This window comes from Aquarana catesbeiana, linkage group LG06 (assembly GCF_042186555.1).
Source record: "Aquarana catesbeiana isolate 2022-GZ linkage group LG06, ASM4218655v1, whole genome shotgun sequence".
NCBI classification, from domain to species: domain Eukaryota; kingdom Metazoa; phylum Chordata; class Amphibia; order Anura; family Ranidae; genus Aquarana; species Aquarana catesbeiana.
In genome coordinates, this window is record NC_133329.1 from 93,857,933 (window position 1) to 93,871,643 (window position 13,711).

The window sequence follows — 13,711 nt, forward strand, 5'->3', positions numbered from 1 at the left end:
GATAGGATCTTTAATATATTGAGAAAACATTGGACGATACTGAAACGATCTTATCCCCATATAGAGGAGTTTCAATTAACTCCATTGAAGGCATATCGGCGCAATAAAACTTTGCGCGATCTCTTGGTGCGATCCGAATTTAAATCAGAAAGACAGGATGAGAGGAAGATGACTTTCCTTGGTAGTAAAAGAAAAGGCTGTTACCCCTGTCTCAATTGCATTCAATGTAATTTAGTCATTAAAGGGAATAACTTCTCTCCCCCTAGGACCAATAAGAAAATAATAATTAATGATTTTTATATACCTGTCAGTCTTCGTACGTGATTTATATTCTCACATGCCCCTGTAATCTCCTGTACGTGGGGGAAACAACCCAAAAAATTAAAGACCGTATCGCACAACACCGTAGTATGATTAGACATCCTCAATCAAGTTTACCTGTATCGCGTCACTTCGCAGAAATGGGCCACAAAGACACTGATTTACGTTTTATGGTTCTAGAGGGAATTCCCCAAGACAAAAGAGGGGGTGATAGGATTTTGAAATTAAAAAAACGTGAAGTTTGGTGGATTAACAAATTACAGTCCCTACACCCGGATGGTATGAATAGGGACTATGATTTGTTTCTGTTTGTTTAAAAAGAATGTTTAAAAAGAATTTTTAGTGCGAGATTGAATAGAAGGTATGACTATCTTTGAATATGTTATATTTTCCTTAGATTGACTACAAGGCTTCCGTTGGAAATGCTAGATAGTGGAACATCGACCGGAATCCATGAAAGAACTCTGAGACATATATAAGAATAATAACATATATGTATTCTTCATCTATATTTGCAAAACACTTAGCATATTAAATGAAAGATTATAATTGGTTCATAAATGATATGATGATGTTATTTGGGGTATAAGATGATGAACCTGTTCTGTAAATTATCCCCTTTGGGGAATTTAGGATGGTTTTGGGGTAGTAAGTTTTTTATTTGGTAAGGTGAAACTTTGGAATGCTTCTAGGTGTTTTGTATAAAGTAATTAGTTAATTGACACAGGTGTGTTTCAGACTGGGTGTGGACACAGTGAGGTTTTGCTTTTCACACACAGCCTGAAAAGCCTGACGAAGAGCGAGTGGCGCTCGGAACTGTACAGTGGCTTGCTTGTATTTTGCAATATTCTATGGATTAACTTTTCAGTAAAGGACACTTATTTTGGCATCAAGCATCGTTCCATGAGTTTTTCTATTATTTATGGTGGAAGTTTGGGAGTCCACCCTGACGGTGCTTTGGTTTAACAAAGATATCAAGACAAGAGGGTAACCCACCTGATGTTCATTTATATATATATATATATATATATATATATATATAATAGATAAAACAGTGTAGCGCTGGACTATTGAAGATACGCATATAATAATATACGCAAAAGAGCCAAGACCCATATGTTTGTGATTAAATGTGAAAAAAACTTATACCACCTAATCTGATACAATTACGTATCTATATATGTGTATTGTGACACTAAAAATTTAATCAAGTGCACCTATATATATCTAGACCGAAAGTTAATAAACAAATACAAATATATTGGACTAAAATAAATCCTGTAAATCAAACGTGACAATAAAAATTGGAATTACATCAACTTGTGGTGAGGAACTTTGTTCACTTATATATTATTAGTTGGTCTTTTGTGCTTGGTGATTACAATAGAAGTGGAAAAATTAAAGTGAATAATTAAAATAAAAAGTCCCAATAAATAATGAACCAAAAGTCCCAAATCGTGATAATATTCCAACACAAATTCCGGTTCAATATTCCACCGCAGCTGTTGCCCACCACCAAAGGAAGAGTTGGAGGCTTACCAGACAGCCTGCGACCACCCTTGTTCAGGGGGGTCAAAACAGGCTCAGTAGGGATGTAGAAATCCAGATGGTGTCCTCGCCCATGCTTTTCAGATGTTCTCCAGGTGTTCCTATGGCAAGCCAAGGGGGGCTTCCAAACAGGGTGTAGCAAGGACTTGCCCACCGGATGCAATAGGGATTGAATCAAAAATGCCCCAAAAAAGAAAAAGAGAGAACTCCGATAGTGTAGGACAATCTGACTAATTTATTTAAAAAAGCATAGAAACAAATAAAACTTCTGACAGGGAGAAATGAAGCAAAAAACTCCACCGCCGTTTAAAATCCAATCGCGCATGCGCGATGCGTGCTCGCGTTGTGACCCTACGGCCGTTTCGTCACAACTGACGTCATCAGGGGTACGTGGCCACGCTCGCGCATGCGCTTTAAATACACAAGCGCCATAGCGCCATAACTCTTTCATTGGCTGAGGGGGAACGGGGGCGGATAGTAATACTTTATTGTTAGTCATTCCAACCCAATGAAAACCACCCATACACCCTTCCTTGATATAAACATAGGGGAATGTGTATATAGAACCAAATCATGCACCGTATACCGCCATCTAGTGGCTAAAAAAGAAAAGTGCACGACACACTCCAGATTACTTATAGTGTGTAGAAACATAAACCAGCCTCCACAGCAAGTGTGTATTGCACACTGCCATCTGGTGGCGGAATGGAGATAATTCCCCAATGAAAAATACATAATGAAGTGTATACAATTAGGGTGCAAAGAAACCAAAAAATAGATATGGATGGACTTAAGCTCCCCATCAGCCATATGTCCAATAAAAGATATATAGACATATTTCCAATATACTATAAACATCATAATGTGTGTATCAAAAAATGGACACTTAATAGTCCAAATATGTCTAAAATCGCAAGATGGGTAAATGTATATTGATAAAAATACAAATAAAAATGCATGTCAATAAAAAAAGGAGGAAGAAGGAGGGGATCATCTATATAAAGTTTTAATTACCGTTAATCTGAAAGGGGGGAAAGTTATCAGCAAAGAAATTTCTTTCAACTATTATTGATGTAACAGTTGATATCCCACTCTATGTTCAACCCATTCGGGGCATGGGAGTTCAATCTGTAGATCCAATTAGTTTCGGATCTAGAGATTGTTCTTTTTCCATTGCTACCCCGCCAATGGGGAACATACTTCTCAATGCCGATGAACACAGTTCCCTTAGGGTTCCTATCGTGTACTGCATCATAATGCCTAGAGACACTGTGTTTATCGAAGCCCTGTTTGATGTTGGTGATATGTTCCGCCAACCTCACATTCAGTTTCCTAATGGTACGGCCAACATACTCCAACCCACATGGACACCTCAGTAGATATACTACGCATTTAGTTGTACAAGTGATAAGCGATTTGATTGAATGTGTGGCACCAGTTCCACTGGAGGTAAATTCTGTTATTCTTCTATCTCGTAATGTGTTGATGCTGCAAACATTACATCTTCTACAGGGGGAGAATCCTTTTAAGTCCCCAAAAAAAGTAGGGCGTTTGGGTGGGACAGGGATATTTGGTGCCAACAGATGTCTAAAGCTAGTGGCCCCCCTAAATAAAATCCGTGGTTTTTCAGACAAAAGGGGTCCCAAGATTCGGTCGTTTTTAATAACGGACCAATGTTTTCTGATGATTCTTTTAATGGCCCAATGTTGGCTTGAATAGGTTGTGATGAAGGCTAGCCCAAAATCCTCCCTGTCTTGTACTTGGGGAGGCTTGTCACGCAGTAATTCATCACGCTCCCTGTTCCCTATCTCCACAATTAGAGAATCCAACATAGCAGCATCATAACCTTTAATCACAAACCTCGATTTCAAATCCAAGGCCTCCCTATGGAACTCATTGGCATCAGAACAATTACGTCTCAAACGCAAAAATTGGCCTTTAGGCACAGCGGATAGCCAAGACTTGTGATGACAGGAATCAAGTGGTATAAAACTATTCCTGTCGGTTGTTTTAAAATGAGTTGAGGTGGTGATGACGCCATTAACCACAGTGATGGTTAAGTCCAAAAAGTGGATTTGGGTAGCACTGGCCTCATGGGTGAGTGATATGCCCCTGTCATTGTTGTTGAGTACAGACAGAAAGGTGGTTACAGAATTGATGTCACCATCCCAAATGAACAGGACATCATCAATGAATCTCCTCCACATGACCAACTGGGGAGGACTGTCCTTTAATACCACGTCCTCCTCCCACTTGGCCATGAAGAGGTTGGCCATGCTGGGAGCAAATTTAGCTCCCATGGCCACTCCCTTTGTTTGTAAATAGTGTGCGCCACCATACCAGAAATGGTTATGTTCCATCGAGAAGTCCAGTAGCTCCATCACGAAATTACATTGCGTGATGGAGATACTGGAGTCTCGATAGAGGAAATGGCGCACAGCCTCGTGTCCTAGACTGTGGGATATAGAGGTGTAAAGTGATGCGACATCAGCTGTCACTAGCATATATGTAGCTTTCCACTCCACTTCTCTCAATATATTAAGGACATGTTTAGTGTCCCTAAGATATGAGGGAGTGCCCACCACCAGTGGTTGTAGGAAGAAATCAATGTACTTTCCGACACGCGAAGTTACCGAATCAATACCACTGATGATGGGCCTCCCTGGGGGATTGGTCAAGGTCTTATGAATTTTCGGTAATATGTACATTACCGGTAGCCGAGGGGCTAAAGGGACCAAATATTCCCTCTCCTTTTTATCAAGGATCCCTAAGTCATAACCTTTCTCAATCAAAACCCTGAGTTCCCGCTTAAAACCAGGGGTTGGATCGGAAGGTAGAGAAGAATACGTATTCGTGTCCGAAAGGATTCTCAAAATTTCGTTGTTATATGAGTCATGATCCATGATGACTATTGCTCCGCCTTTATCGGCGGGGCGTATTACAATATCCTTTCTATTCATCAAGGCCTCCAAACCCACTTTGATATTATGCTGCGTTTGTGCTGATCTAACATTTAAGTTAGCCAGATCCTTAAGCACCAAATCCCGAAAAACGGTAACATTCGGTGCTCCAGTGCTGGGAGGATTAAAAAGTGATGCATTTCTTAGTCCTGAATGTGTGACCACAGAGGCTTCTCTACTTAGCTGTCTAGCAGGGTTACTTAAAACATACCTTTTTATGTTTAGTTTCCGTGTGTATTTCTGCACATCAATGAATGTTTGGAATTTATTAAGATTCCGTGGTGGTACGAACTTCAGACCCTTACCAAGGGTCGAAAGTTCTTCCTTGGAGATTTCCTTGGTGCTTAGATTAATGATACCACTTATATCCTCCTCCTTTTTGGGGTGAAGCTTCCTCCCCCCTCTGCACCCTCTCTTGCATCTCCGTTTCTTTTGTTCCTTCCCCTCCCGGCCCACTGAAAATCCCGATGAGGACGGTTATCCCCAGTGTGTCGGTTGTGGGAAGAATCTAAGGGATTATAGTCCCTATTGGAATCAAATGCCTTATCATTCATACCATCATATAGAGGAGAAAATCTATTCCCAACGTTAACCCCATATTGTTCACATGCCTCATCATTTTTACGTTGGTTTCCCCGGGGCTTTTGTCCCTGAAAATCGAGACGTCGTTGGTTACTCTCAAAATCGTGATGTGCTTCCCGGTCATTTAATCGTCTCCAAGGTACGGGAGACCGACGACGTGATCGGGAGGAGGAATTCCTCCTGCCCCCTCTACCTCTCGTGTGTTGAGAGTGTCCCCGAGGTCTAGCACCTCCCCATGAATGGGGAGAAGGGGGGTAAACCTGAGATGACTCCAGTTCAGTGTTCCCATGAATACCTTGGGACCGGGGACCAGCTTGGGCCCTCGGGATGTTACTAGAAGTAATGGTGGTGGGGGGATCAGTGGAGGCAGGGACTTGCCACTTGAACACCAGGTTATCCCTGTAGTCCTTAGCATCCCTATTGTATTTCCTCCTTTTCTTCAATTTTTGTTCTGACTCCTCCTTAATCAGGAGAGTCTTCAAAGATTCTGATTTACGAGTATATTCCTGATTTTCTTTGAATGGTGTAAGCTTAGCTTTAATGATGTTAATCTCTATGTCTAGCATGGTGAGCCTACGCTTCTTTTTAGCTATTAAAAACTGCAGAAACCCCACACCTGCTTCATTAAAATATTTGAACCATTCTGCAAGTTCGTTATCCTCCTTTTGGGGGTTCACCTCCCACCTTAGACTTCTCGGGACCATATTGACTTTTACATACTCTTCCAAATATGCAATATCCCATCTTAGGTGTACCTCAGAAACAGTAAGATTTTTTAATCTGAGGAAACATCCTGCTAAATCATCACTAGGGTCCTCTCTGCCATCAAAAACACCCGTAGTGTCTATGACCAACTGTGACCTATATTCAAAAATATCCATTTGCAGGAAAGACACCAGCTGCAATAACTGTGTATTTAAAATTGCAAAAGGAAAAGGACAAGGGAAAAAAAATTGCGCTCGGTGTTCTATTAAAAGGTGAAGAAAAATGTAAAAAACGTGAAGTGAGTCCTGCAGCTGAAACACAATAACCCCAATACAAGGGCACATGAACTAAACAATAGATAAAACAGTGTAGCGCTGGACTATTGAAGATACGCATATAATAATATACGCAAAAGAGCCAAGACCCATATGTTTGTGATTAAATGTGAAAAAAACTTATACCACCTAATCTGATACAATTACGTATCTATATATGTGTATTGTGACACTAAAAATTTAATCAAGTGCACCTATATATATCTAGACCGAAAGTTAATAAACAAATACAAATATATTGGACTAAAATAAATCCTGTAAATCAAACGTGACAATAAAAATTGGAATTACATCAACTTGTGGTGAGGAACTTTGTTCACTTATATATTATTAGTTGGTCTTTTGTGCTTGGTGATTACAATAGAAGTGGAAAAATTAAAGTGAATAATTAAAATAAAAAGTCCCAATAAATAATGAACCAAAAGTCCCAAATCGTGATAATATTCCAACACAAATTCCGGTTCAATATTCCACCGCAGCTGTTGCCCACCACCAAAGGAAGAGTTGGAGGCTTACCAGACAGCCTGCGACCACCCTTGTTCAGGGGGGTCAAAACAGGCTCAGTAGGGATGTAGAAATCCAGATGGTGTCCTCGCCCATGCTTTTCAGATGTTCTCCAGGTGTTCCTATGGCAAGCCAAGGGGGGCTTCCAAACAGGGTGTAGCAAGGACTTGCCCACCGGATGCAATAGGGATTGAATCAAAAATGCCCCAAAAAAGAAAAAGAGAGAACTCCGATAGTGTAGGACAATCTGACTAATTTATTTAAAAAAGCATAGAAACAAATAAAACTTCTGACAGGGAGAAATGAAGCAAAAAACTCCACCGCCGTTTAAAATCCAATCGCGCATGCGCGATGCGTGCTCGCGTTGTGACCCTACGGCCGTTTCGTCACAACTGACGTCATCAGGGGTACGTGGCCACGCTCGCGCATGCGCTTTAAATACACAAGCGCCATAGCGCCATAACTCTTTCATTGGCTGAGGGGGAACGGGGGCGGATAGTAATACTTTATTGTTAGTCATTCCAACCCAATGAAAACCACCCATACACCCTTCCTTGATATAAACATAGGGGAATGTGTATATAGAACCAAATCATGCACCGTATACCGCCATCTAGTGGCTAAAAAAGAAAAGTGCACGACACACTCCAGATTACTTATAGTGTGTAGAAACATAAACCAGCCTCCACAGCAAGTGTGTATTGCACACTGCCATCTGGTGGCGGAATGGAGATAATTCCCCAATGAAAAATACATAATGAAGTGTATACAATTAGGGTGCAAAGAAACCAAAAAATAGATATGGATGGACTTAAGCTCCCCATCAGCCATATGTCCAATAAAAGATATATAGACATATTTCCAATATACTATAAACATCATAATGTGTGTATCAAAAAATGGACACTTAATAATCCAAATATGTCTAAAATCGCAAGATGGGTAAATGTATATTGATAAAAATACAAATAAAAATGCATGTCAATAAAAAAAGGAGGAAGAAGGAGGGGATCATCTATATAAAGTTTTAATTACCGTTAATCTGAAAGGGGGGAAAGTTATCAGCAAAGAAATTTCTTTCAACTATTATTGATGTAACAGTTGATATCCCACTCTATGTTCAACCCATTCGGGGCATGGGAGTTCAATCTGTAGATCCAATTAGTTTCGGATCTAGAGATTGTTCTTTTTCCATTGCTACCCCGCCAATGGGGAACATACTTCTCAATGCCGATGAACACAGTTCCCTTAGGGTTCCTATCGTGTACTGCATCATAATGCCTAGAGACACTGTGTTTATCGAAGCCCTGTTTGATGTTGGTGATATGTTCCGCCAACCTCACATTCAGTTTCCTAATGGTACGGCCAACATACTCCAACCCACATGGACACCTCAGTAGATATACTACGCATTTAGTTGTACAAGTGATAAGCGATTTGATTGAATGTGTGGCACCAGTTCCACTGGAGGTAAATTCTGTTATTCTTCTATCTCGTAATGTGTTGATGCTGCAAACATTACATCTTCTACAGGGGGAGAATCCTTTTAAGTCCCCAAAAAAAGTAGGGCGTTTGGGTGGGACAGGGATATTTGGTGCCAACAGATGTCTAAAGCTAGTGGCCCCCCTAAATAAAATCCGTGGTTTTTCAGACAAAAGGGGTCCCAAGATTCGGTCGTTTTTAATAACGGACCAATGTTTTCTGATGATTCTTTTAATGGCCCAATGTTGGCTTGAATAGGTTGTGATGAAGGCTAGCCCAAAATCCTCCCTGTCTTGTACTTGGGGAGGCTTGTCACGCAGTAATTCATCACGCTCCCTGTTCCCTATCTCCACAATTAGAGAATCCAACATAGCAGCATCATAACCTTTAATCACAAACCTCGATTTCAAATCCAAGGCCTCCCTATGGAACTCATTGGCATCAGAACAATTACGTCTCAAACGCAAAAATTGGCCTTTAGGCACAGCGGATAGCCAAGACTTGTGATGACAGGAATCAAGTGGTATAAAACTATTCCTGTCGGTTGTTTTAAAATGAGTTGAGGTGGTGATGACGCCATTAACCACAGTGATGGTTAAGTCCAAAAAGTGGATTTGGGTAGCACTGGCCTCATGGGTGAGTGATATGCCCCTGTCATTGTTGTTGAGTACAGACAGAAAGGTGGTTACAGAATTGATGTCACCATCCCAAATGAACAGGACATCATCAATGAATCTCCTCCACATGACCAACTGGGGAGGACTGTCCTTTAATACCACGTCCTCCTCCCACTTGGCCATGAAGAGGTTGGCCATGCTGGGAGCAAATTTAGCTCCCATGGCCACTCCCTTTGTTTGTAAATAGTGTGCGCCACCATACCAGAAATGGTTATGTTCCATCGAGAAGTCCAGTAGCTCCATCACGAAATTACATTGCGTGATGGAGATACTGGATACACTTCATTATGTATTTTTCATTGGGGAATTATCTCCATTCCGCCACCAGATGGCAGTGTGCAATACACACTTGCTGTGGAGGCTGGTTTATGTTTCTACACACTATAAGTAATCTGGAGTGTGTCGTGCACTTTTCTTTTTTAGCCACTAGATGGCGGTATACGGTGCATGATTTGGTTCTATATACACATTCCCCTATGTTTATATCAAGGAAGGGTGTATGGGTGGTTTTCATTGGGTTGGAATGACTAACAATAAAGTATTACTATCCGCCCCCGTTCCCCCTCAGCCAATGAAAGAGTTATGGCGCTATGGCGCTTGTGTATTTAAAGCGCATGCGCGAGCGTGGCCACGTACCCCTGATGACGTCAGTTGTGACGAAACGGCCGTAGGGTCACAACGCGAGCACGCATCGCGCATGCGCGATTGGATTTTAAACGGCGGTGGAGTTTTTTGCTTCATTTCTCCCTGTCAGAAGTTTTATTTGTTTCTATGCTTTTTTAAATAAATTAGTCAGATTGTCCTACACTATCGGAGTTCTCTCTTTTTCTTTTTTGGGGCATTTTTGATTCAATCCCTATTGCATCCGGTGGGCAAGTCCTTGCTACACCCTGTTTGGAAGCCCCCCTTGGCTTGCCATAGGAACACCTGGAGAACATCTGAAAAGCATGGGCGAGGACACCATCTGGATTTCTACATCCCTACTGAGCCTGTTTTGACCCCCCTGAACAAGGGTGGTCGCAGGCTGTCTGGTAAGCCTCCAACTCTTCCTTTGGTGGTGGGCAACAGCTGCGGTGGAATATTGAACCGGAATTTGTGTTGGAATATTATCACGATTTGGGACTTTTGGTTCATTATTTATTGGGACTTTTTATTTTAATTATTCACTTTAATTTTTCCACTTCTATTGTAATCACCAAGCACAAAAGACCAACTAATAATATATAAGTGAACAAAGTTCCTCACCACAAGTTGATGTAATTCCAATTTTTATTGTCACGTTTGATTTACAGGATTTATTTTAGTCCAATATATTTGTATTTGTTTATTAACTTTCGGTCTAGATATATATAGGTGCACTTGATTAAATTTTTAGTGTCACAATACACATATATAGATACGTAATTGTATCAGATTAGGTGGTATAAGTTTTTTTCACATTTAATCACAAACATATGGGTCTTGGCTCTTTTGCGTATATTATTATATGCGTATCTTCAATAGTCCAGCGCTACACTGTTTTATCTATTGTTTAGTTCATGTGCCCTTGTATTGGGGTTATTGTGTTTCAGCTGCAGGACTCACTTCACGTTTTTTACATTTTTCTTCACCTTTTAATAGAACACCGAGCGCAATTTTTTTTCCCTTGTCCTTTTCCTTTTGCAATTTTAAATACACAGTTATTGCAGCTGGTGTCTTTCCTGCAAATGGATATTTTTGAATATAGGTCACAGTTGGTCATAGACACTACGGGTGTTTTTGATGGCAGAGAGGACCCTAGTGATGATTTAGCAGGATGTTTCCTCAGATTAAAAAATCTTACTGTTTCTGAGGTACACCTAAGATGGGATATTGCATATTTGGAAGAGTATGTAAAAGTCAATATGGTCCCGAGAAGTCTAAGGTGGGAGGTGAACCCCCAAAAGGAGGATAACGAACTTGCAGAATGGTTCAAATATTTTAATGAAGCAGGTGTGGGGTTTCTGCAGTTTTTAATAGCTAAAAAGAAGCGTAGGCTCACCATGCTAGACATAGAGATTAACATCATTAAAGCTAAGCTTACACCATTCAAAGAAAATCAGGAATATACTCGTAAATCAGAATCTTTGAAGACTCTCCTGATTAAGGAGGAGTCAGAACAAAAATTGAAGAAAAGGAGGAAATACAATAGGGATGCTAAGGACTACAGGGATAACCTGGTGTTCAAGTGGCAAGTCCCTGCCTCCACTGATCCCCCCACCACCATTACTTCTAGTAACATCCCGAGGGCCCAAGCTGGTCCCCGGTCCCAAGGTATTCATGGGAACACTGAACTGGAGTCATCTCAGGTTTACCCCCCTTCTCCCCATTCATGGGGAGGTGCTAGACCTCGGGGACACTCTCAACACACGAGAGGTAGAGGGGGCAGGAGGAATTCCTCCTCCCGATCACGTCGTCGGTCTCCCGTACCTTGGAGACGATTAAATGACCGGGAAGCACATCACGATTTTGAGAGTAACCAACGACGTCTCGATTTTCAGGGACAAAAGCCCCGGGGAAACCAACGTAAAAATGATGAGGCATGTGAACAATATGGGGTTAACGTTGGAAATAGATTTTCTCCTCTATATGATGGTATGAATGATAAGGCATTTGATTCCAATAGGGACTATAATCCCTTAGATTCTTCCCACAACCGACACACTGGGGATAACCGTCCTCATCGGGATTTTCAGTGGGCCGGGAGGGGAAGGAACAAAAGAAACGGAGATGCAAGAGAGGGTGCAGAGGGGGGAGGAAGCTTCACCCCAAAAAGGAGGAGGATATAAGTGGTATCATTAATCTAAGCACCAAGGAAATCTCCAAGGAAGAACTTTCGACCCTTGGTAAGGGTCTGAAGTTCGTACCACCACGGAATCTTAATAAATTCCAAACATTCATTGATGTGCAGAAATACACACGGAAACTAAACATAAAAAGGTATGTTTTAAGTAACCCTGCTAGACAGCTAAGTAGAGAAGCCTCTGTGGTCACACATTCAGGACTAAGAAATGCATCACTTTTTAATCCTCCCAGCACTGGAGCACCGAATGTTACCGTTTTTCGGGATTTGGTGCTTAAGGATCTGGCTAACTTAAATGTTAGATCAGCACAAACGCAGCATAATATCAAAGTGGGTTTGGAGGCCTTGATGAATAGAAAGGATATTGTAATACGCCCCGCCGATAAAGGCGGAGCAATAGTCATCATGGATCATGACTCATATAACAACGAAATTTTGAGAATCCTTTCGGACACGAATACGTATTCTTCTCTACCTTCCGATCCAACCCCTGGTTTTAAGCGGGAACTCAGGGTTTTGATTGAGAAAGGTTATGACTTAGGGATCCTTGATAAAAAGGAGAGGGAATATTTGGTCCCTTTAGCCCCTCGGCTACCGGTAATGTACATATTACCGAAAATTCATAAGACCTTGACCAATCCACCAGGGAGGCCCATCATCAGTGGTATTGATTCGGTAACCTCGCGTGTCGGAAAGTACATTGATTTCTTCCTACAACCACTGGTGGTGGGCACTCCCTCATATCTTAAGGACACTAAACATGTCCTCAATATACTGAGAGAAGTGGAGTGGAAAGCTACATATATGCTGGTGACAGCTGATGTCGCATCACTTTACACCTCTATATCCCACAGTCTAGGACACGAGGCTGTGCGCCATTTCCTCTATCGAGACTCCAGTATCTCCATCACGCAATGTAATTTCGTGATGGAGCTACTGGACTTCTCGATGGAACATAACCATTTCTGGTATGGTGGCGCACACTATTTACAAACAAAGGGAGTGGCCATGGGAGCTAAATTTGCTCCCAGCATGGCCAACCTCTTCATGGCCAAGTGGGAGGAGGATGTGGTATTAAAGGACAGTCCTCCCCAGTTGGTCATGTGGAGGAGATTCATTGATGATGTCCTGTTCATTTGGGATGGTGACATCAATTCTGTAACCACCTTTCTGTCTGTACTCAACAACAATGACAGGGGCATATCACTCACCCATGAGGCCAGTGCTACCCAAATCCACTTTTTGGACTTAACCATCACTGTGGTTAATGGCGTCATCACCACCTCAACTCATTTTAAAACAACCGACAGGAATAGTTTTATACCACTTGATTCCTGTCATCACAAGTCTTGGCTATCCGCTGTGCCTAAAGGCCAATTTTTGCGTTTGAGACGTAATTGTTCTGATGCCAATGAGTTCCATAGGGAGGCCTTGGATTTGAAATCGAGGTTTGTGATTAAAGGTTATGATGCTGCTATGTTGGATTCTCTAATTGTGGAGATAGGGAACAGGGAGCGTGATGAATTACTGCGTGACAAGCCTCCCCAAGTACAAGACAGGGAGGATTTTGGGCTAGCCTTCATCACAACCTATTCAAGCCAACATTGGGCCATTAAAAGAATCATCAGAAAACATTGGTCCGTTATTAAAAACGACCGAATCTTGGGACCCCTTTTGTCTGAAAAACCACGGATTTTATTTAGGGGGGCCACTAGCTTTAGACATCTGTTGGCACCAAATATCCCTGTCCCACCCAAACGCCCTACTTTTTTTGGG